Below are 26,747 nucleotides of genomic sequence, written 5' to 3'. Positions count from 1 at the left end.
CTCCTGCTCCCAATAAATCATGAACTTGATTCACTAAATTTTTCTTATTCTTTTGTTTTTGTTTTTATAAGAAGATGCCACCCATAATTTTCTAAATTAGGTAACCTATTAAGTAAAATACTTATACAGGTAGAACATCGAGTTAAGTTGTAAATATAGCTGAGTGTCTAAAATGCAAAAATATTTACACTGCATCACATATTTAAGAGTCCACTATAGTCTCTGCTGGACAATCTTCACTTCTGAGGGGAAAAATGAACATATACTCCCGCTGTGGTCCCTGTGCCAAAACACCTGAAACTGTGTTAACTAAGCATCAGAGAGGTTATCCCTAAAGAGCAGCAAGATTACTTATCTTTTTTATTGAATTTTCCTAATATCCCAAATTCACCAGATGTTATTTTTATTATATACACACTTTTTTTAAATAAAGCTGATTTTGTAAAGCAGAAAACCTGGCAACCAATGCTAAGACAACTGATGTTGGGTTAAAAACTGTGCTGAAATGTTTTGGAAAACAATACAGTGATGTGTAGCAAGAGACACAAAACTCTTAACCTTCGACCCAGTCATCATACTCCTGATATTCCTCAGAAGGAAATAATTCAAAATGAACAAAAGGGTACATGAGCAAAAGGTATTAGTTGAAAGAAACTGAATAGGACATTTTCAAAATTAAAAACATTAGCACATGAAATTTTGACATGTCCGTTAAAGGGAACATTATGTGCTAGGTCCTGATGCCGCTGGTAGGAATATCACTTACCAAGTTTATTTCTGAAAAACCACCTATATATTTGAATTAGAACTTTTAATATGTGGGTAATCCTTGGCCTACCAAATAGATATATTCACAAAAATAAGTCATATGCCCTGACATGTTTGTACAAAGATATTTGCAGTAAGAAAAATTATAAGTAACTCATGGCTTTTCCGTGATAGTTTTTGGAACAGTCACGATCTAATTAAAAAAAATAAATCCAGAATTCCTGTCATGGCACAGAAGAAACGAATCCAACTAGGAACATGAGGTTGCAGGTTCGATCCCTGGCCTCACTCAGTGGGTTAAGTATCCGGCGTTGCCATGAGCTGTGGTGTAAGTTGCAGACACGTCTCCGATGCTGCATTGCTGTGGCTCTGGCATAGGCCAGCGGCTGCAGCTCCAATTAGACCCCTAGCCTGGGAACCTCCATATGCCACGGGTGCAGCCCTAAAAAGACCAAAGGCAAAAAAAAAAAATCTTTCTAGATCAATATTTATATTGTCTGCTATTTCTGCTCATTCTAAAAAGTGTCGTAATGGACAACACAGATTTCATGTCCGTATTTTCTACTTTTTTATAATTTGGATAACTTCTTTAATCCTTGCTGCTACTAATATTTTCCTAGTCATATAAGCTCTAACCCTTTTCCCTAATAATTCACTTATCTTTTATTTATGTTAGTTTCCGTGAAATATGTTGTTAATTTGTATGTAATCAAACCATTCAAACTCTTCTGCTTCTGAGATTTGTGCCTTCCAAGGCTGGGCGGCCCAACATCAATGTCGCAAAAATAGTCTCATGTTTTTCTAACATTCGTATAAATGTTAAAAACTTAATATATTTTAAGCAATAAAATTAATTTTCGTACAAGATAAGAGAAGCATATAATTTTTTTAAGTTGTAGAGATCCATTTTTTCCCAAGGAATTCTGATTTGAAATGTCACCTTAATCATATATATGGATCTATTTCTGTATTTATTTTTTCTAAGTTATTGATCAATATTTTGAGTCAATACTACCATTATTGTAATAAATAATAGTATATTTTAAGATATACACATATAGAAACATTTGTAATAGGTGATATTACTGCTTACATTTCCCATTCTTTCTTGAATAATATTGGATAATTTTAATTTTTCTATATTTTCAATATGTTTTAAAGTAATACATAGTATTTTCTTATATTTTTCAGTCACTTTCATGTCTTTTTTCTCATTCTGCATGCACTGTGTATAGCTGTATTGTCACACTAAGTTTTTTTTAATTGATTATTTTCAAAGAGCCAGTTTTTAGATTGATCAATCAGGTAAACTATTGTACTTTGCATTTAATTACTTTATTATTTAATTTTTATTAATTCATTAATTCTACAATTAAATTATGTTTTTATATTCATTATTTGAATATGTAGTTCAATTATTTTCAACCTTTTTATTTTATAATAAATGCATGTCAACCTATACATTTTTGCCGTAATATTAATTAGATTATAATACTGTGTTTAGAAAATGTTATTTATGATTTTTTGACTTACTGAAACTCTTTGCAGCCTAATATATAATTAACTTTTTTATAATTTCCAAGCTTCTTATAAAATACCTTTATTCTTTGTTAATTACATACCCTGTATTGGAATGTGTGTGTGTGTGTGTGTGTTTGTGTGTGTGTGTGGTGGGGGTGAATAAGCTCTTTTTTTGGGGGGGGCCTCACCTGCAGTATATGGAAGTTCCCAAGCTAGGGGCTGAATTGGAGCTACAGCTGCTAGCCAAAGCCACAGCCACAGCCACAGCCACAGCCACAGCAATGCAGGATTTGAGCTGCATCTGTGACCTACACCACAGATCACTGCAATGCTGGAGCCTTACCCATTGAGTGAGGCCAGGGATCGAACCCACGTCCTCCTGGATACTAGTCAGATTTGTTTCTGCTGAACCATGAGGGGAACTCCATGAATAAGCTCTTATTGTACTATACCAATAACTCATCCTCTTACTCATGTTTGCCCAATCTATCATACAATTAGAGAGGATTTTGTTATTGCCTCTAAGAACTGAATATTCATATGGAGTTGTATACTCTTCCCTTTCTTCTTCCTCGGCTCTCCTTTCCTGCAGTCTAGAAATCCTTCAAGCTCCACTCTCTTACGTTTTTCTCAAGCTCTAAAATCTCTCCATCTAACCACCCACTTTAGTGTACACAGCCATGTGGGAAGTGGCTCTGCTGCTCACTCCCAGTTCAAGGCCATAGACCCACTGTTCCTGCTGAACTAAATGTGGTTTTTACAGCAAGTCCATGTAATTTCCCAAATGCTTTCCTCTCCCTTTGGCTCTTTTATTGATTCATCCTTCAATTAGTTCCCCTGGTTTTACTGGAGTGTTTTCCCAAGAGCTTATTGAGCTGTAGCTTCTCAATTTCCATTTCTCCTCCAGCCTGGTTATTTTGCTTTCTATCTTTGAGATATTACTCAGAATTCCTAGTTCGCTAATTATACTACTCTCTTTTTTCCAGATTTGCAATATATTTTCAATTATGTCAAGAGATTTGGATAGAAAGGTGTCAATGTTTGTTGAAAGGTGACATCTTGATAAAATACACCCTCCAATCAGATACCTAAATATCATTCAAACGTTTAGTCATCTAAATCTATTTCGCTTGCTATATTAGATGCCAGAAGGGTTTAATTTTCTATATTTTTTATAACAGTCTAGTATAATTTAAATGACTAAAATAACATAAGCAAATGCAAGAAAATTGAAACAGAAGAAATCTTACTCCTTTTTTCTGTGTGAAAAGGCAATCTGTTTTCAAGTGTGGAACTCCAGATGTGATGCTACACCAAGAAGAAATTCAAATGTATCTACTCCTTTCTTAGGTTAGCAAAAATATTTTATGTACCATTTTTGTTGTTCCTTCCGACTTTAGGGGTTTGACTTTAACTAGACTTTGGGATGGTGAAAGCACAACTTTCTTGGAATAAAACCACTAAAATCAGTGTTAGTTATACTTAGAAAAGAAGATAGTTAAAAATAAGTTAAGGGCTTACTTCTAAAAAAAAAAAAACTCTAGAATATGCTACAAAAAATTAGAAAATGTTAAAGACACCTACAAATTCTCCATATCTAAAACATCTTATTGCCACCTCCCTCACTTCCAGCTCATTGTCGCTATTTCAGTCAAAGGCAACATTGCCTCTAACCTGATTACTGCAAGATTCTCCTCGCTGGTTTGACCAAGACACTTCTGCTCCTTCCCAGTATACTTTCTACATCACATCTAAGATGATCTTTTTCTTTTTTGCCTTCTGTGACATGCAGAAGTTCCCAGCCTAGGAATCCAACCCATGTCACAGTACCCAGAGCCACAACAGTGACAACATAGAGTCCTCAGTAATTCACTGAGCCACCAAGGAACTCCCAAGATGATCTTTTTAAAATACAAATCTGATTCCATCACCCACGGGCATGGCTAATTACTCATCTCTACAATCTGCCTCTCAGGAGAACTTGTCTGAGCTACATGGGGTCTGCCTCTTTTATGCTTGACCATAGCCTTCTATTTCTCATAATTCTTCAAGTTTTATTTGGATAAATCCACCCCCTTTAAAAGGAGATGGATAAATATTTTAAAAATATCTTTCAAATAGCACAGAATCTGGCAAAGTAATGTCATAGCATCAATGTCTAAGTGCAGATGGAGCCCACAGAGATAGGGGGCGCTCTGCAATTACCTCTCCCAGGAGGGCACTTGCTGACCTGGGTAAATCTGCAGGTAATTTTAATGGTTTTAGAGGTTTATAGTTCACTCTGCTGTCCTCAGGATAAGGGGTCTATGGGACTGGTTCCCCTCTCTAACTTTCTGATGGCATCTTTTATTTCTCTTTTGCAGCACCAATCACATGCATAATTAAATAATTCCTTGAACAATTACTGATCCATATCTCCCTTACTCCGTAAGAGCAACTGCTTTACCTGTTTTGTTTATTATCCTATTCCCTGCCCCTAGAATTGTTTATGGCACAAGTAGAATTCTAAGTAGTTGTTAAATGAGTGCAAATTAATGTGGGAATTAATTAGTTCACCTCTCAATGCAGTCAGTGGTCATTGTCCTTCAAATTAGCCAAAGAAAATTATATCTGGAACTTCATTTATTTTTCTGTTGTCCCACAATAATTTCAGTCTAAGGTAACCTAGGAGTCAGACCAACGACAGATTCACACGCTTAGAGTAGAAAGGTAGCATGCATGCGGGCATGTGGGCATGACTTTTAGGTGCCTCCTGGGTCCGACTCAGCTCTCCAGGCACATGGGAGCAGAGAGTTCTCTTAAGTGAGATGTTTAAGGCAGAGCAACAGACAGGCTGTGGATATTTTATTTCTTGTTTTTCTTTATACCTCCATATCCATTCCAATAGCAACTCCTGTCACCTCCAAAAAATACATATCCCAGTTCTCTCTAATTCACTCTTTGCTGCCACCAGCCTTGTTATGTCATAAAGACCCCTACAGGAATCCTTTCCCACACAGAAGGCTGAGGAAGGGCTGTACATAAGGATGCCCTGAAACCCTGGATGCCACTCTTTATAAAGCGAAAGGACCTGAAGATGGGGAGGGTATTCTGGTTTATCAAGTGGTCCCAATGTGTCATGAGGGCCCTTATGAGACACAGGCAGGAAATCAGAGTGAGAAGAAAGAGAAGGAATAATGGAAGCAGAGGGAAAAATAAAGGACAAGGGACACAGGGTCACAAGCCAGGGGAGAGAGACAGCATTCATCCTGGAAAAAACTACATCCCTCTCTAGAGCCTCCAGGAGGGAGGTGGCCCAGCTAACACCACGGCTTTGTCCCAGGAGGACTGATGCTGGACCTCTGACTTCCAGAATTACAAGGGAGGCACTGGTGTTTGTTTGAAACCATTGAGCTTGTATTAATTTGTTACAGTCGCGGTGGAAGTGGTCTATTCTTTTCACATTACTATCCAATTTCCACATCACAGCCTGACGGATCTTTTCACTGTCTTGAGGAGGTCATTTTGCTCCTCCACCTGGAACCCTCCAGTGTCCCTTTTATCCTGAAATATGGACATTTCCCTCCTTAGCATGCTAAAGTCTGCATCACCTAGCACGTGCACAGCAAGACTGTGCCTTTCTGCAGCCCTCCGGAACCTACTGCCCACCACTCACACTGGCCTTTATGTCTCTCCAACATGTCAGCCTTGCTTCTGCCTCCGTGTCTCTGCCCTCTCTGCTCTCTTTCCACAGAAGGCCCTTCCCTGTCACCAAGGCACAACTTGTTCATTCTCATCATTCAGGTCTCAGTGCAACATCACCTCCTCCGAGAAGCCTTCCCTGAATGACCTGTGTCATACTCCCAGGCCCAGCCACACGCCACCATCTACCATCATCATCTGGAATTCTATTTTGCTTCCTGGTTTCTAGTGTTTATTTTCCGTCATTCTCAATTCAAAGGTAAGATCCAAGAAAGCAGATTCTTCATGTATTCTGTTCACTGTTACAGTCATAAATCCAGAACAGTGCCAAACACATAATAGCTGCTCAATACATAATTATTGAAATAACAAGTTGATTTTTTTGTTGTTGTTGTTATTTCCATTCTGCCAATGGCCTAAGTGGCCAGGTTTCCTTAGAAGATTTCAAGGCGAGGAAAACTGCTAAAGTAGTCCTGCCCCGTTATCACTCTCAGCCCCACAACAAATGCAGGTGCCCAGCTTTAACTCAAATCAGGAGCGCCAAGCCTTTGGTTTCTAGTCCGGCTCTCAGAAAACACAGGAGCCTCACCCCTCATCCACTTGGGACTCGGAGTGTGGGGAACCCCCCAACATGGGTTTGCACCTGTCTTATATCTGGATGTCTTTCTTTAGAGGCTTGGATGGAAGACAACGGTACCCTGGAGAATGGCGCCAAACCATTATGCCTCAGCCTGCTGACCTAGGCAATTCTCCTCCCATTAACAGTCTCCTCTTGAAACACACCACAGTATGAGAAGATCTGCTGCTAAAATCTCTCAATGGTGGGATTCACCACCCTTGAAATCGCCTCTGATCTGAGAGTGTGTTCCCTTTACCTTCAGCTGGAGTGACCTGCTGCTAATTCATTCTCTGCTGATAAGAAATATGAGATTATTCTTTGAGATTAAAAAATTCGAACCTTCTTGGAATTTCCCATGTACAGTTGCTCCATTCCCTGCCTGTGTCAGACATTCCGCCTTCTCTGTGATTACAAATGATTCAGATAAACTTTCACTATTTCAGAAATTATAGCCCAAATAAAACATTTTCTGCCACCCACAGAACAGCAAAGGGTGCTCTTCATTTCCAGGCAGAGCATTTTGTAAATTGGAAACATATCAGTGACAATTATCAAAGAATAATCTTCAAAATGCTCTCCTTTCTACAGAGCCTAGCAATTCTTCTTTCAGAAAGACATTAAGCAAAAGCAATGCTCTGAAAATGTCATTTGGAGCGTGCAATTGAATTAATTTATTTGTTTTATGATATTTTACAGTTAGTCATGTAAGAGACTTTCACTTTATTTTTTTCGTCTGCTCATTTAGATAATGCTTTAACTACCATAAATCCCAGCGATGGTTATAAAGAGACAGCAGAAGAATACCATCATATTCTAAAGAGAGCATGGATGTAACAAGCTGGGCTGACTATTCCTTTTATCTTTCACCTAGGCACTCAGCTTCCACTCCAAATATAAAGTCTTCTGCTTTTTCAGGTTACCATATTATTGCATAATTAATTTTTCAAATGGCATAATAAAGGAAAACCTGTTATAAACTTGCAGGGGGAAGTATATAAAGACCTTCTCAATAGACATGCATTTGAAAGTTCTTAAGTGGAAAGCCCCAAAGTCAAACCAAAATCTCCACTATCTCTATTGTGGGAAAGGGGACGAGTGGATTTATAGTGAGTGTTGTTCACAGGGTGTTGATTTGGGCGGTAGGGAAGGATGAACATTTTTCTTAATATTTAAAACTTGGGCTAGGTTCATGGCTGTACTGAGACTTTTCAAAGTATTACCATTGCAAAGTAACAGCACCAAGTCTAGGATGCAGTGCTCTTAGCATCTTCCACAGGCAGTAGTTACAGTCTTTCTCCCAAATATGAATTCCTTCATTGCGAATTATCAAACTTGAAGAAGGCATAGATTGTTCTAGAGATTATTAGCCAGATATCATGGAGCCTGGTATTGAGTCTTGTCCTCACTTTCGGGAGCATCCTTCAAGTGGCTACTTGGTGAAGTTATCTTGTTTAGGAAAGATTGTGATCCCAGACTCATAGGTTTAACATTGTAGCTTACCACAGGTATTTTTCTTAGGAAAATAAAGGCAGTATCTGACTATGCTTTCATGAAAAATGTATGCTTTTGTTTCTTAGTTCATTTTTTTCTCCTAACGTCAATCTAACTTTTATATTAACTGAAATCTAATCATAGAACTCATTTATGTTTGGATCAACAGTTTTGAAATACTAATTTGAATAATGTCACCTAAGTGTTCTCTTAAAAGTCAAAATAGCAAAATTTGGACATTACACGTGTAGAATTCCAAACAACTTTTGATGTTAAAAATAACTTGTTTGATTTATTTTCATTTGTTTACATACTGCACCTTGAGACCTAGGAGTCTGAGATAGTTATGGGATGCTCTTTAAAATTACATATAACTTTTAAAAGATTATTTCTCGTGGAAACAGTCTGATTTGTGGCTTAACTGGATATTATCAGTTAATATTTCCTAACCTATAACTTCTCTCTAAGCTTTGTGCAAAGGTGCCCATCGAGAGCCTTCCCCATGCTAAGTGGTAAAGAAAGAAAGGTTTGTTAGCGATGTCCATCCACCGTTTACAAGTGCCAGTCTCAGAGGACACAGCATGTTAGCTTCACATTTTATGAGAACTCATTGTGCCCCATTCTTCCCTTTAGATAGACCTCACAGAGCTTATCTGGTCGTTGGCTTGTGTAAAGCTGACATATCTTTCAGGTCTCTAATCTCCATGGAGTCAGGGGCCACTCATCATCCCTGCCACACTCCCAGAACTGAGTGCCATCTATTATGTAGCATGCTGTTTGCAACCTGCCCTCATTCAACAAGTATCTGCTGAGTGTCTGTTATGTGACAGGTGTGATCCTAAATAATAGAGATTTTGCAGAGAACAAAAAAGCAAAAATCCCTCCCTACATGAAATGGCATTTTAATTATGAGAGTTATTTCTGATATTTTAACAATTTCCAGGTTTCTTAGCTATCTTTGGTTCTTTATTCCCCCATATAGGTTTTTGTTTTTGTTTTTGTTTTTGTTTTATGGCTATATCTGCAGCATATGTAAGTTCCTGGGCTAGGGGTTGAATCAGAGCTGCATGCAGCTGCAGGCCTATATCACAGCCAGGGCAACACCAGATCCAAGCTGCATCTGCAACCTACACTGTAGCTTTCCAGAATGTCAGATCCTTAAGGCACTAAGCCAGGCCAGAGATCGAACCCACATCCTCACAGACATTACGTCGGGTTCTTAATCTGCTGCGCCACAACGGGAACACCACCCATGTAATTTTTAAATTAAGATTCTTGAATTCCTCCAAAACATTCCAGCTGAAATTTTTCTTTTTCTTTTTTTTCTCTTTTTAGGGCTGCACCTGCAGCATGTGGAAGTTCCACAACCCACTGAGCAAGGCCAGGAATTGAACCCACATCCTCATGGATACTAGTTGGGTTTGTAACCCACTGAGCTGCGACAGGAACTCCCCAGCTGAAATTTTAATTAAATAGTATTGAATGTCTAAATTATTTTGGAGTAAATCAATATTTATATAGTATGTCATCTCGCTGATTTATTTAGATATTTCCTGATGCCTTACTCAGATCTTCTTTTATACCTTAGTTTATATGTAATCCTCATAAGGCATTTTCTTACATGTTTATCATAAATATTTTATTTTCTATTATTTCACTACAGACAAATTATGCTGATTTTCAGAATTTATTCATTTACTCAATAAATATGTTGAACTCTCTCATTAACTATAAGTGTGTATGATGATTGTCTGTTGCATACATAGATGAGAAAATCATAGGCAAATAACAGTATTTACTTTTCTCTTACCTGAAAATCACTACACTGCTTATTTCTTCTTTCCTTTTTCCTCCCCTACAACATTGGCTAGGATCTCTAGGGCTCTCTGTTGAACAGCAGCATTGTAAATATACATGCTTGTCTTGTTCTGCCCTTTGGAGGAAATGAGTCTGTAATTCCTCCATGAAGAATAATGCTTGCTATAGATTTTTGATATGCAACTTTTAGCAAGTTAAGAAAATTCTCTTTTATTCCTACTATACTGAGGGCTTTTTAAACTCATAAATAGATTCTGAATATGACCAAATACTTTCTCTGAATCTACTGAGACAATTATATAATTTCTCCCTTACGTCTGGTAAACTGCATTGATAGATTATTTATTACTGAACTATTTCTCCATTCTTGAATAAACATTACTTGGTCATGATTTATTAATCTCCCACCCTGTTGGATTTGAACCAACAGTCTTTTATTTATATCTGCATCTGTGGGTTAAACAGACCTACAATTCTTCCTTCTAATTTTCTTACCTATTTTGAAATAAAATTCTGTGATTCTCATACAATAAGCTGATTAAAAGTATTGAGGGTTGTGACAATTCATTTTTCAATCAGCTTTCCAACTGGCCAATGGTGCACTTGACCTATGTTTTGCTCTTACAAACCAAATGAAACTTTAGTTCATTTCCAAGATAATGGGAATTTATGTAAGTGACTAGAGAGGAATGATTTCTTGGCAATAAAACCACTGGGATTAAATGATACAAATCCAGCCAAAATCGTCTCCAGAAAGCTTAACACTCCCACCAGCGTGTTTTGAGAGTTTGTACTTCTCCCCTTGTATCCAAGCAAACAAAAAGTAAGGAAAACACTCTTAATTTTCTCTGCGTATCTGTGAAGAGTGAACTCTGGAGCCAGTCCTGGTTGAATCTGAATCACAGCTCCTGTACTTACTCACTTTGAGAAGCTGTCCAGGTTCCTTATCTCACAGAGGGGTTGGGAGGATTTCATGGGTTCCTAATGTAAAATGCTACTGTGTGGGGGTCATATTTATCATTAGTTTGCTAATTTTATTATTCCTAATATTTTTGCCATCTGAAATATTTATCATTTTGACTAGCATTTATTTTATTTCGTGTCACATCAATTTTTTTTTTTTTTCTTTTTAGGGCCGCACCTGCAGCATATGGAAACTCCAGGCTACCAGGCTAGGGGTCCAATTGGAGCTACATCTGCCAGCCTACGCCATAATAAAAGCAGGATCTGAGCCACATCTGCAACATACACCGCAGCTCATGGCAACACAGGATCTCCCACCCACTGAGAAAGGCCAGAGATCGAACCCACATCCTCATGGACTCGAGTCAGATTTGTTTCCACTGTGCCACAAAGGGAACTCAAAAAAAAAATTATTTATTATTGACTTGTGTTTTTTTCTATAAATTGTCTAGTCATATAAGTAGCTTTCCTTCTGAGTTATTCATCACTTCATCTTTATACACACACACACACACACATATATATATATATATATACCCTTTACTCTTTATAAATTGAGAAATTCAGTGCTCACTAGCATGTTTAGGTTATGAACTATATCCTTAGTTTGTCAAAGGACATTTAACTTAAATTATCACATTAACTTTTATATTTAGTAACTTTAACTATTTATTAAATTAAATGTATCAATTTCTCTGTTTTGGCCTTTGGCTTTTGTTTATACTTTTGCACATCACAGTGATAAAAAATTCACACTTTTTTCTTAAACTGTCGCTGTTTTATTTTTTACGTTTAAATTCATAATCAAACTTGAATGCTGTTTGGTTTAGTAATAAGTAGAGCCCTAGCTTATTTTTTTTCCAAATAACCGGTTATCCCAAACTAATTTATGAAACGTGATGCCTCCTCTTACACAAAATGAGACTGCATCATCACCTGAGTTTCCACATTTTTGTGTGTTTGTGTGTGCTGTATTATTTGATAAACTGTGTTTCTTTTTCATACCCAATGGTGTCAGTTTTTGTAGTTTTCTTCTAGATGTAATCTTGGGAAGTGCTGGCCTGCCATCATTATGCTATGTATTTTCACAATTTTTCAGGAGAGATTTAGGAACATTTTTGTTAACACCCTCCCATAATAAGCTTTTAAATGTTTTCCTGGGATTGGCACACTGTATTTAAGCATTGTTTTATTTTTTATGATCCCTGGTGGACGGCTTATTTAGCTAAAAGGCACTGGCACTGAATATAAACACCTTGCCTTGCAAAAGTTCTGGAGGCTTTGATTCCTCTATGTGTCTGTTTGCACTTCCTGTGAGATGCCTGTTGCTATGGACACCGGGGAAGGAACCTGAGTGGAGGTCGAAGGTCCACATGTCTGTAGTGGTTTTTCCTAGTAATTTCTGGTTCGTAATTGTCTTCTCCTTTAGGTCTTTCCTATAAAGAGAGCCCCAACAACTCATGTAATTCGATGGCCTACCCTAAGATGCCCTGTTAGAGGGGCAGTATGTTGGGCAAATATCTCTAAACGATAGCAGACTGTCTGCACCTTAAAAAAAAGTTTGAGCTTGATATCATTTTTTTCACAAACATAACTTGTTTTTGCAATACTCAGGTTTCTGTTGTTCTCATCTAAGACAGCTGAAGATATTGCTAATACACGAGCTCTCATAATTCTTTACCTTGGGGAGGGTCATTTCACACCTGTTTCTTTTAATCAAACATCCCTTCCATGCAGTCCATTTCCAGTTGTGGTCACTCTCCTGGCATGATTCTGGTTCTCTGTCTCCTTGGCTGTGACACAGAGAGAATTCTGCACATCAGCCACTATTCCTGACCTGGCCTTTCGGTTCTCGCCTCACCCACTTTGATCAGTTCTATAGTAACATTAAGACTTATCTTCTCCTGCCCAGGATTAATCATCACCGTCTTTCTAAGAGCCCTTGCGGGCTCACAATAGCCACTTATATTAAATTGAAGCCTCTTACATTAAGACTCAGAACAATTTTGTACTTTAGTCAACTGGACTCTTCTCTTGCTACATTCCAACTGCTGTTCTCTGTTTCTAAAGAAATTCATTCACACATATTAACCTTTTATTCCTGTTTTAAAGTAATTCCCTCTATCTTTCTTGTCCTCTCACTTAAATCTCTCTTCACTTGACATCTGAAATATTTCTTAGTTTTCAGTCTTACTTTTTCATTTATTTACTAAATATTATTTGTCAATACTGGATCCCAGGAAAAAGGATCCCAGGAAAAAGAGCCAGGACACAGAGTGATAATGAAAATATTAACTAAGCAAGTTATTTCTCTTTTCTCATCTTCTGTAAAAAGAGAAATGACATTGCCCACTTCATGTTGTCGGAGGATTATATGAGTAATTTGTGTTATATATGTGTATATAAAAAGTATTTAGAACATATTCCTATCTATCTGTCATCTTTCTACCTACTTTCTCAAGATTCATTCATTTTGTTAGCTTTTCACCATTACTCTAAAATCTAGCCCAAATCTTGGTAAATAGTATGTGCTCAATTAGTATTTATTGGGTGAGTATTTACCCATGAATGAATGGTAATATATCTGTGTGACTCTTATATTAGTGTTCTTTATGTGGAGATAATTTGATAAGTACATACAATGCAAGTAAAATCTTTGAAAATTCTACAATTAAAACTCTTTGACCATGTCAGCTATTCAAACTACTTGTTTGCAGTTCTAAAAATAATGAACAAAAGTTTCCATCAGTGAGACAATTAAAAGCGCTTAAATTATTTACATGTTACAGCACCATCACAATTTAAAAACCAAGATATTTGTTTTAAGTATAATTGTATCCTTATGTTAATATAAATATCCCTGAAAGTTTTAAGAATGAAATCACTTGATAAATAAAAATTTACCAATTATGCTCAAACTTTAAATTAAGCTTATAAAATGGCTTTTACAATTTTATATTGTTTAATTAATTATTTTAGAGGATAATTATATGAACTTAATTTAAAAATATTTATTTTCCCCAGCTTTATTGAGAGATAACTGACGTATGAAATTTTGTAAATTTAAGACATGCATTCTGTTGATTTGATACACTTACATATTGCAAAACAGTTACCACCATAGGTTGGCTAACTCCTTCATCATGTCACATAGTTACCATTTCTTTTTTGTGGTGAAGACATTTAAGATCCACTGACTCTCTCTTAGCAACTTTCAAGTGTCTATTACAGTGTTATGATCTACAATCACCCTGCTATACCTGTGATTTTTCAGAACATGTTTATCTTATCAGTGGAAGTTTGTTTCCTTTGACTGACACCCACCCCCATTTCCCACATGTTCCAGACCTGGTTAATTATTACCATACTCTGTGTTTCTGTGAGTTCAGCTGAAGAAGGATGTGTATATGCACATGCACAGTGGAATATTATTCAGCCACAAAAAAGGAGGGAATCTTGTCAATTGTGACAGAATGGTTGAAACTTGAGGTCATCATGCTAAGTAAACATTTCTAATTTGAGCTTTTTAAATTATTTCAACATAAAAGCAGTTATATATATATATGTAGATGTATAGATGTGTATATACATATATGTGCCTATTTTTAAAATATGGCTCCTTCTTTGAAGAGTTTGATGCTGCTATATATTTTTTACCTAAATTAAAATAAACTTATAGGAAGTTTCTGTCATGTCTCAGTGGAAACAAATCCCACTAGTATCCCTGAGGATGCAGGTTCTAACTGAGGCCTCCCTCAGTGGATCAGGGATCCACACTGTCATGAGCTGTGGTGTAGGTTGCAGACACGTCTTGAATTCTGCATGGTTGTGGCTGTGGTGTAGCCCAGCAGCTGCAACTCCAATTCGACCCCTAGCCTGGGAACTTCTATATGTTGTGGGTGCAGCCCTAAAAAGTAAATAAAGAAACAAACAAATAAATAATAAAACAAAAATAGGAATTAAAAATAGTCAAATGTGTCAAAAATAATGTTTTATAACATCTAAATACAGACTTTTATAAGTATAGTCAGTGAAAAAAGTTGACTTCCTGTACCTTGTCAAAGATAGAGGTATAATATTTCTGAAAAACAGGAAGACACACTGTCTTCTTAATACTCCTTTCACCCTGGAAAATCTGCTCAGGTATAACCACACTGTGAAATAACTCATCTGCTTCATTTCTACATGATTTTATGGTATATTTGTTTTACTTTAATAGTTTTTATGTAACACAAATAATTTTCTAAGCAAGAAAGAAGGGTGTATTGGTAATCTAAATTGAATTTACTCTTATAATGAAGAAGCCTTTAAAAGTACCAGAAGTTACTTATTGTCTTCTGGTAGCCCAAGGAAATATCTTTTATGATAAAATTTTTTAAATTCAGATAAATTGCGTAAAGATTACTTTTCAGGTGAACCAAGTCTAGAAGCTTCTTTACTGTACATTCTTTCAGAAGTCATACATTTCTCCCAACTCTAAGGTAAAAACACCAACTGAAAACATACTTACAAGGTAGCTGCAGAGGTGTGGGTTTGATCCCCAGCCAAACTCAGTAGGTTAAAGAATCCAGCTTTGCCGCAACTGTGGCACGGATTGCAGCTGCAGCTCAGATTTGATTCCTGGCCCAGAAACTTCCACATGGCATATTGTCATATTTTAGTTGGACACATGTTTTTATTGAGCAGTAACTTTCAACATTTGAAAATTAGGAATACCCTGGTCTTATTCTTAGCTTTTGGTGATCTTTCCCTGTGTTACCTGGTACTCGATTTTTTCAAGGCAATCACTTCCAAAGGGCATCTCTTGGCTGATCTCCACATTTCTTAAAACATCCTTAGTTTTAGGCATTAGTGTTGTCACAGTTTAAGCAGCAGTCAGCCTAGGTGATCCTCAAGTCTTCAATGTGTTTCTCAATTGACAGTGAATAAAAAACCCTGGGGCTTAGCAAAGAAGCAAACAAAACTCAAAACACAATTTAACTTGCTCTATGTACAAAGATTCTCATTTGATAACAGGAGGATGGGTCAATGTCATTTCTAATGTATATTTTAGAACTTTTTTTTTTTTTTAATGGCCACACCCATGGCACATGGAAGTTCCCAGGCCAGGATTGAATCTGAGATGCAGCTGCAATCCATGCCGCAGCTGCAGCAAAGCTGGATCCTTTAACCCACTGCACCTGGCAGGGAATCAAACCCACACCTCTGCAGCTACCTGAGATGCTATAGTCAGATTCTTAACCCACTGCACCATTGCAGGAACTCCCTATTTTAGATTGTTCTAATGCAATTGGTCTGTGGATCATGTTTCTAGAAACATTTGTTTAAATTTAACTGATAAATTTTCTTTTTCAATTTTTTGTCACGCTCCCCCAGAAAACAAACGTATATGTTTGTGATCATTTCCCCATGTTTAACTGAAGTCTCAGTGAGGAGCAGAGAAAGACTTTTTTTAAAGCACTTGACACACTCCATGGCATCAGAGATTCTTTGGAAAGACCTTCCTCTTCTTTTTGGTACATTTACTGCATATCCTTAAAAGTTTCCTTAATAATTGATGGCAACTATTTTAATAACTGTTTTTAGTGGTGGTTTCATTGGAGTTGATTATATTTTAAAAGTAAAGTTAAAATTTGTTTAATGCACAGATGAATCATGAAAATGTGAAAAAAATGCAAAGCAGGGGTTTTGATTTACAAAATTCTATGTGTCTGAGGTACAATTTTAAAAAGTCTCAATTTCCATCATTTATGTAAATCAGTCTGGTTAAAATTTACATAGGTAAATGCGGGATAAACAAGAAAATGCTTTTCTGTGTTTATTTTTTCTAAGCAGCCAGCAGCATTTTGCACGCTTTCCTTGGTGTATGCCTCTGTCAATGTTTGGTGGAAACAAGAACCTTCCCCAGTTCTCATCCACCCTTTGCAGGAGGAGATATGAAAGTTCAGAGCAGTGATTTTCTGACTATTGGAGAGTTAGCATAACGGTGGCTCTCAGCTAATTTTAGCACCAGAGATTTCCAGTCTGGAGAAAGTTCATGTCTAAAAAAAGCGAATTCCTTGGACACTGGCCAGGTGTGTAAGAAATAATACCATTGTTCCCATGGCTCTTTCTTTACACAGAGGTCTAGTCCACAGATTGCTTAAAGGTAATGATAGGTCCATTCATTTCCATTTAGTAAAATCCCTATGTTATGAAGCAGTCACTGTGGAGATAGGTGAAATAATAAAACAGCAAAGAAGCAGGAGGAAATAACACACAGTGCGTATTAAAAAAATCCAAAGAGCTAAGAAACCCAAACAGCAGTTTTCATGTACTTAACATAAAGTATATTCAAATTATTTTATATGCAGTATTTAAATTAGTTTCAAAACAGTCCCATGAAACACAGTCACTCTATTTCACTGACAAAAAGACTGAAACTTAAATAGATTAGGTAACTTCCTCCTATTGCATGAACAGTAAATGTTAATTCTACCCATCTATCCAGGTCTGTGGTCCTGCTCTTCCTAATAGGAAACTCTTATATTGGGCTTCCCATGTGATATATACTTAGTAGTCTTAGTGATGAAGACATTACCATCATCCCCATTTCACTGGTGACACACTGAAACAGAGAAACTTAGTGAGGGATCAAGCTCCCTTGACGAGAGGAAAAGCCAGGATCCCACGCCCATGCTTATCAAACCCACAGTCTGAATCAGGGTGTGACAATGACTGTGGACTATGCTACAATGAGCTTTGCAGGAAAGCTGGGAGGGGGAAACTGAGTATGTCAAACTCAGGCCCCTTTCTAAACACAGGTCCCCGGCTGTACTCTCCGGTCACTGGCGCAGTTCGTGGTGATGCCCTGTGCCTGTTTGGCTATCAGGGCTGGCATCTTACCAGGAAATAAAATATCTTCCCATCATTTACTAATTAGGATGCTTATTAAACAAAATATTCACTGCTGGTAGAAATCCCAGTCAGTACAAACTGACTGGCATGGAAAAGGAAGCTGTCTTACAAATTTTCAACTTTAGGATAATGAGTTCCTTGATGCAGCTTAGAAGAGTTGAACATCACAGAGAAAGTGCAATGCTAGCCACAAACTGCATGCATAGAGGAAGGCAGATAATTAATTCAGATTTTTGTTGGCTGACATTTCGAAAGCCCAGTAATAATCTTTGTGTACCCTTAGCGAGTGTGATCGTAAACTTGGTTTTAATTACATGTGTTAATATGCTGGTTAACAAAGAATCCGCTAAATTATTTACAAATGATAAATTATGGAAAGGCATGCTGGCATGCATGAACGGTGTGTTTCTGCCAGAGACAGGAGGCAGAAGGTCATTCGTGGCAGGCAGTTTCCAAGAACATGGACTTTGTTCTTCTGCAGAAGTTAGTACTTCTTCTCTAAGACCTGTATTTATACTACCTAGTGGTTGGATGGTCACATGACTCCACATGTCTGTTTGTGATCTGCTACATGGAAACCTGGGCTGGAGGCCAGGTTTCGAGGTGACTTTAAGGAGGGTGGTGATTATTTATTCATTAACCACAGATATTTGTGAGTAGCCACTTTGTGGTGAACACCCACTAGAGGCTGAAACTGCTGAGCTGGAGGAGATATGCATATCCCTGTGTATCCAGATGCTCCAGTGAAATGGTCCAACCTGGCAGTTAATAAGTGAGCAAGTTAGTATAGTCAGCTTAGCTGTGATCAGGAAAAGCACAGCATCTAGAAGGGATCAAGAATTGGCTAACCTTTAAATTTTATGAATCTGGGAATAGACCTTTTTCACCTTTACTTTCTCTCTCCAAGACTACATCAAGCAAAGTGCCATGTACTACATAGCTGGGGATCAATACACGTATTTGTGTAAGTGCCATAAAGTCACATTTGCCTAAATAATGTTTATCTTCAAAAGTGCAGGATACACAAAGAGTAAAACTAAAATAAATGTCCTTCCTTTTTTACATGACGATTTTGTTTCAAGTGAAATACTAGTAAAAATTCAATGAATTGGGGGCCTAATCAATTTTTTTACCCCTGTAGTGAATTATTCAGGAAGTGGAAAGGAATCCTTTGACTATAATGAGGCATATCTACTCTATGTCCAACTAATTCTTCCTGAATATTCAAAAAGATATATTTGGCTGAAGGAACACAAATCCACTCAACGACTTGAGAGAAAGAAACGACTTGTTCTATCTCCAACCAGGAAGCCCAGAGATGATGCAGGATCCACGGCGTCTCAAGAACCCGTGTTCTTTGCACCAGTCCACAGAGTCATCCTCAGGACGGGCAAGGAGCAGGAGGGCTCCATCCATGTCCGGTGCTGTGGATGCTAAATGTGCAGAAGGAACACAAAGGCCACCCCTTCTTGTAAACTTCTCTCACGCTTGGGAATCTTTGCCAGGAATTTCTCGACAGAGTTCTCTTCTGGTGTCTTTGTCTAGAATCTAGGCCTCTGGACTCTGCGACCCAATCACTATCAGGAATAGGATCATCCTGAATCCAGCTCGGTCGATTCCTAGAAGTTGGTGGCTCAGCCTCTCCTGAGGCACACGACAAGGATAAGAGGTAGCTACATGAGGAAAAAAAAAAAAAAGAATTCTCTTAGGAAGGAAAAGGAGTTCAGATAACTAAAAAGTGTATAATTTCTAACAAGTGTTAGAAATAAGTCATTGTATCTTGGTTTGAATTGGCCATTAAAAAAAAAATAAGCAGTTCATTCTGGACTGAAATGATTGTGATGGAGGAGAACAGCAAGGGTGGGTGTTTGGGAGCCTCTGTCTGCTGCACAGGTTGCAGTGCTCAGCTGGAGCCCCTTTCGGGTACTCTGATTACTATGCCGGGTGACGATGACCACATATGTTCCTGATACCAAATTTCAATTGACTTCCTCACTAAGGTTGTCCTTCAATTTGTGATTATTAATTCTTGTTAAATTGCCCAGTGCCCCAATCACTCAGGCCGTTGCCCTCCTGAATTTCTATAGTAGATTTTGTGCATCATTAAGTCTTTATGTGGACTATACACCCATTCACATCTTTGCTGGGATAAAACAGTCATTCAGGAATGTAGCACAATGCAAACTACCTCCAGTAATTTTAACTAACATCACTTCTTTTCTATATTATTTCTTGATTTTATTTATCTAAAATTGGCCTCCGTTGGCTCTGCTGACCCTTAGTCTGCTACACCATTTCCCCCAGTGTCCACAAAATTTTTGATTTCGTTCACCACTGCTTCTGCTCCCTGGGAGACACACTTCTTGTCTTTAGTGAATTCCACACTGTCTTTATTTCCTGTGGGAAATGAATAGATGTGCAGCAACAACGTCAAGAAGCAGAAAAATGTTCTGGAAAAGACATGGTTTGGCTGATAAGTTCACAAAAACAGAATTCATTGGATAAGGGGGAAAAAATCATGTATCATGCGACCCAGTATTTATAAAATGACTTTTGAGATTATTGGACTAAGAGAACATCTCCAACAGATATTTTCTACTCGTTTCTTATTTTACCCTTTATTTAAATTTTTGTTCCTTTTCATATTTTATTTATTTAGTTTTTTGCTTTGTTGTTCCTTAAGTGGTGGTAGTTGCCATTTTCCTGCTGTCTCATCCTTGATTATACAGCCATCTTTCAGCTTAAAGGTAAGGACAAAAATAAATTGATTTGGTAGAATTATCCTTTAGGTTTATAGAAATATTCATGGATTTACAAGTGCTCACATCTGTGCTAATGCTTTTTCCTATTTTTAAAAGTTTTATTGAAGTATAGTTGATTTACAAGACTGTGTTAATTTCTGCTGTACAACAAAGTGATTCAGTTACATATGTATCCACATTCATTCTTTCTCAGATTCTTTTCCCATATAGTTTATCACAAGATATTGGGTAGAGTTCCCTGTGCTATACAGTACATCCCTGCTGGCCAGTCTTTCCTTATACCACAGTGTGCATTGACCAATCTCAAGCCCCAGTCCATCCCTCCCACCAAATCTGTCCTCTTTGGTAACCAGAAGTTTGTTTTTGAAGTAGGTAAGTCTGCTTCTATTCTTCAGTAAGTTCATCTGTATCCATTTGCGGGGGGGGGGTCTTTTTGTCTTTCCTGCGTCCCACACCTGCATCATATGGAGGTTCCCAGGCTAGGGGTCTAATCGGAGCTATAGCCGCCAGCCTACACCACAGCTCACAGCAATGCCAAGCGTTAAGCCACTGAGCGAGGCCAGGGATAGAACCGGCAACCTCATGGTTTCTAGTTGGATTCATTAACCTCTGAGCCAAGACAGGAACTCCCTGTATCCTTTTTTAATTTCCACAAATAAATGATATTATATGATGTTTTTCTTTAATTATCTGACTAACTTCACTTAGTGGGATCATCTCTAGGTCCATCCATGTTGCTGCAAATTCTGTTTTATGACTGGGACAGGTGCCTGCCCACTGGTAGGTGGAAGTGTCTTTCCTTCTGGTGGGTGGGGCTTTTTCTCTGGTTGTAATTAGAAGTTGCTGTGTGCCTGAGAGAACTTTGAACAGTCCTTTTGCTGATGGGTAGGGCTGCATTCCCACCCTCCTGGTTGTTTGGCCTAGGGCTTCTCAGCACTGATGAGTAGAGCCAAATTTTTCTGAAATGGCAGCATCCAGGGGAGTTCACACTGATAATTATTCCCAAGACTTCTGCCTCCAATGTCCTTTCACAGAAGCCAAAGCTGCCCCCACAAGAGACCCGCCAAGACCCTCAGGGAATACCCTGATACAGATTTTTATGGAGTCCTTGCTTTGCCCTAGGGCTCAGCACACATGAAACCCTGTGCGCACCTTCCGAGAGTGGAGTCTGTATTTCACCCAGTCCTATGGAGCTCTTGCACTCAAAGCCCACTGGCCTTAACATGAAAAGTTTCAGGGGCTCCTCCTCCCCATGCTAGACCCCCATACTGGGGAACCTGATGTGGAGTTTGGAACCGTCACTCTTGTGGGAGAGCCTCTGCAGTATAATTATTTTCCAAGCTGTGGATCACCCACCTTGCAGGTATGGGATTGCTTATATCATGAAAGCACCTCTCCTACCATCTTGATGTGACTTCTTTGTCTTTGGGTGTAAGGTGTCTTTTTTTGGCAGCTTCCAGTTTCTTTTGTTGCTGGTTGTTCAGCAGTTAGTTGACATTTTGGTGTTTTCAGAGAGAAGGTGAGCTCAAGTCCTTCTATTCTACCATCTTGTCTCTGTTAATTACATCTAATTACTTCCTTGCAGAATTGTCCACGTGTTATAAAGTTGGGATGGCCTCTTGCAGTATGCCATGTTTGCTCTGAATTTGTGACCAATAAATTGTTCTTCCTTTCCTTTTTTTTTTTTTCTTGTCCTCTATGCTGAGTCTAGTCTCACCAGCTCATACAGAGGCCATGCACCCAGCCCTTCAGCTCTGTGCTGATTCCGACTACACAGTATTAAGACAATTTTCCAACTGTCACATATGAATATCTATATCATTTTTAGAATCAGCGTTACTCAGGTTTAGCGAGACTATTACCTGCATCTGACTTTTTGAGAAGGAGAAATCACTGATTCCTATCTTGGTAAAACAGAAGCCTCTTGTCTTGGTATTTGAATAATTTTTCATGGCAGCGTTTCTCCCTCAATGGTCCCAAGTGTCTTGGTGACATTCTTCTGCATCCAGTGAATGGTCAACCTATCACAGATCCAGGAATATGAATAGATTGTGCTTGTGCTTCCCTTTTCAGGGAATATCTGTGTTCATAGCACTTTTTCCTTAAGCTCAACATTTTCTGAACACTACCTCTCAAAGAAATTAATAATAACTGCTTTGGTTTTAGAAAAACCTGTCCTGGGATTTTAGTTAATAGGATGAAAGGGATGTGCTGTAGGTTACTGTGTGCTAGAGAATTTCAGAATCTCAAGTTTTTCCATGAAAAAAAAATAACAACGTTTCTTTCTCTTCACTAGAGTTTGAATTTCTCCATCTGCCTTTAAAATAGCTGCACTGTGCTGCATCTTCGTTATTCTTACTAAAGTGAAATATTATTCAGACCGCTGGCTGGTAGATGTTCTGGGAGCATGACGTAAATGTTCTCCCTGGAAACAACCAATCCATTCCTGCAAGACTTTAGATTATGCTTTCAATCCCTTCTCTGTTCTCATTTGATCATGTATCTTTTCTCACTTTCTTCTACTCATTAATATTTTCCTCTCCTCTTATTTGTCATTATGGTCTATAGCTGTTGTTTAACTCTCTAAGGCAATTTATACCATTTGCATGAATAATGTCATATAAAATAAAATAGTACCACAGCATAGATTAAGGAAACTCACTTTATAATATCTGATTAATTGTGACTACTCCTTCCATAATAAATTAATAGAGCATGTGCTTCATCATATGTTATGGAGATATGTAATGCATGAAAAATTTTCTATGCTTCTCTTTAAACAGCATTTTATACCAAGTTCCATTATCATCTATAAAGTGCTTTAAAACTGTTCATAGGCAATCCAGACAGCATAATACTTACTTCAATGAAAATGATTTAATATTTTAATTTTAAATATTACATCTATGTAGCAGTAAATAAAAATTTGTGGAATGTAGTTTCTAATTATTCTAATTACTTCTAGGCAAGCAATTTTTTTTTACATAAAATCAATGCATATCTTTAATGAGGAAAAGTTGGTATAAATTATTAAATGAAGAGACAGACTTAGAAATTTTAAAACCTCAACCCAAGTAACAGCTCAGTGTGTGAATGTCACAAGCTACTCCACATCTAAGCATCTCTGTGGCATCCCTGATAGAAGTGGAGTAACACCAGTACCTATGTTGTGAGACTGTGGCAAGCATCAATTATGATAGTGACCTTGAGAGTCACTTTTGTACATATTAAAGCACCGTGCACATGCAAGACTGGATTCCAAGTCTCTGGGAAAAATACCCATTTATTAATATTTCCCTATTCTCACCACGTCCACAGGTACCTCATGCTGCTCTTTGCAAAACAGCTGAATATTTGAATCTCTTCGCAGAGTAATTAGTGACCGTCCGAGTCTGTGGAGTTGTTTTCAGTGCCATTTTTCTGCCTTTGGGAGACCCTGTTCTCTTCTGCAGCCAGCAGGAGGCTCTGTGCACTGTTTAATTTGTTTTGGCTCCTACAGCTCCTCTGCCCTTCTGCTCTTCCAGTGCACTCATGATACCACCTGGAAGCTCTGCCAGGCATTGGGACTACCTCTGCCTTTCCATCTCAGCAGCTTCCAGCCCAGTCTACCAGCCACTCAGGAGTAAAACTGAGAAAACAAATTCTAAGTCATTAAGAGTCTCACACTATGGTTGCTGCAACATAAATGTGTAGCCAACACTCAATCTCTCTACAGTTATCTTTTGAACACTTTTATAAACCTCTCTCATGAATTGAATCTCATCTTGCATATTAACTATTGATGATTTCAAGTAATCCTACTTGATTGGTGAAAACTGTCAGCCAGGGCTCCAAGCCAGGACTCCCCAGATCACAGACTATTTGTGAGTGTTTGTACCCATCGCCCAGACCCTAGCAGGAGGGGTCTTTATTCTTACCAGCTGTCTTCCTCAGGAAAGGCTATGTGTACTCAATGGTTCTGAACAGCCCTCAGTTCGGTGTCTGTCTCCATAGCACTTAATTTCTCACTCAGGGAATCTAGGTTGCAGTAGGGAAGGGGAGGTGAGAGGTGGTCCTTCAGGGCCAGGGGGTTGGACATCCATCCCCAGGACATCACACTGGGCCATGGCAGAGGACAGAGAGGCGAGGGGATCATATTGGGCCTTATTTGCCTCAGAAAAGAATGTCCAACATCGCCTCCACTTACTATTCTTGGCAAGAGTTACTAGCATGTCTCCATCCAACTACAAGGGAACTGATAATCTTCTCTTTTCCCAATAAGCAAACACTGGTGAGTTTATCCCTTCTCTTCTCACAAAATCCCACTCCCTGCAGAGGGGCCACCGTGAGGCCCTGGAGGGGCGGAATGTGCTTACTCAGTAGAGTCTCTTACCAGTTTGTCCCCTCATCCTCTCTTACCCCCGACTATGCCTGCCTTCATGGCCTCCATGGCAGAGCAGGGATGGGGCTGGCAGAGCAGGCAGCAGCACCACATACCTCTGCAAGTGGTCTGCGCCCACCTCGGGACCTCACTCAGGAGATCGTAGACATTTATTCAGTAGGGTTTGTGAAGCAACAAAGGCTGTTTCTTCCACTTTTGTTTCCGACAGGAACAATTTGCTTTTTCCATGGGGGCTGCAGAATAGAGTTGGCCCAACTTATAGCTGGAAAAAAGGGTTTGGAGGAGGAAGACAAATAGAAAGGGGAATTGCCTAAGTGGAGTGCCCCTATCTTCAGGGCCATGGGAGTTTGGATGGCGATGCACCTACCCTGGACCCCTGGATGGCTTGGATTCCCAGCCTCGCACCTTGATGCCTAAGCTGGGAAACGGTAGTGGTCACCTCACTGTAACAAGTTTCCCGTGTCTGAGAAGGAAGCCCTCTGATTTTGCCTCTTGAGCCTATTATTTCAAATACCATTCCAAAAAGACACTCTAGAAAGTATACATGTAAGCCACTTTTTTTTGTCCCCCAAAAGATTTTCTCAATTTTGAAGCTTCATAAGGTTCTGACTCTTGAACTGAGCAAAAACCTTTTCTTTCAACATCTACATGTTTGCTGGGTTGAAAGGGGACAGAAAAATATGGAGAAAATTCACAGTAAGGGGTATTAATATTGCATTGCCTCTGATAAGGTACTTTAAGTATAGGTACTCTCAGTAACCATTTCTGCATGTCTCCTGAAAATATGTTTAATTCACCACCTTCCATATTTCATGTATATATGTCAAAACCCCGGAACTATCCTGATTCTTTTAGACAGGTAAAAAGAGCTTTCCTTTTTAATTTTAAACATGATTCATTACTAAACAGGGATTGGTAGTAAAGGGTTTAATTCTGCACAGGAATTACACCACCAGTAAAGCAAAGAGTCACAGTCCAAAGAAGGGGGGGATCACAACAGAAACAAAGAGGAGGCAGATGGAATTCCAATGATGTAGGAATTTATGACCTGAATATTATTGTTTTTTTTCATTCTTAAGTGGGCTCACATTTTTTAAATTAATGCTTTTAATTTTCTCTGAAAATCCAAACATTTCATGACCATATGAACTAGTGAATATTGCAAATACAATAGAAAGACAACTAAAATAGGAGCCTCTTAAAACATTTTTATTTTTCAAAAGAAAATGCCCTGAAACTGAGGTCTGTGGGAACTAAAAGGTTAGTGTGAACAGCAAGTCAAGCTTACATGATCCTTATTAACCCACGGCCACATGAAGGTGGTAAACCGTGCGGGGACAGTCTGCCTGCAAGTCACAGATTGATCTATCAGAAAAGACAACTTCCCAGGCGAACACAAATACCTATTTTTAACTCAATATTTTTTGCTTTTCTTTTTTTTTTCTTTTTTAAAATTTTATTTATTGTTGTTTCCCCAATACAGTTTTTTTTTTCTACTATACAGCTTGGTGGCCCCGTTACACATACGAATTTAAAAAATAATGTTGCAAAAAGCAGAAATCTTTCAGTAATTAGTTTTATTTGTCTCTTTGTTTGGGTCTGCACCCATGGCATATGGAAGATCCCAGGCCAGGAATCAGATCCCATGCCGCAACAGTGACCCAAGCCACTGCAGTGACTGCACTGGATCCTTAGCCTACAAGAGAACTCCCGTTTTATTTGTTAACATTTCATAGTGTTTTCTACAATTTCCTGCAAGAAATTTAAACTTTACTTTTTCTTAGTCAAACCTGCCCTAACATTGGATCTTCTGACCTAGCATTTGCTTCCAGGGGACCTCTCACAG

The sequence above is a fragment of the Phacochoerus africanus genome, chromosome 2, assembly GCF_016906955.1.
Source record: "Phacochoerus africanus isolate WHEZ1 chromosome 2, ROS_Pafr_v1, whole genome shotgun sequence".
NCBI classification, from domain to species: domain Eukaryota; kingdom Metazoa; phylum Chordata; class Mammalia; order Artiodactyla; family Suidae; genus Phacochoerus; species Phacochoerus africanus.
This window is presented reverse-complemented; position numbering follows the sequence as displayed.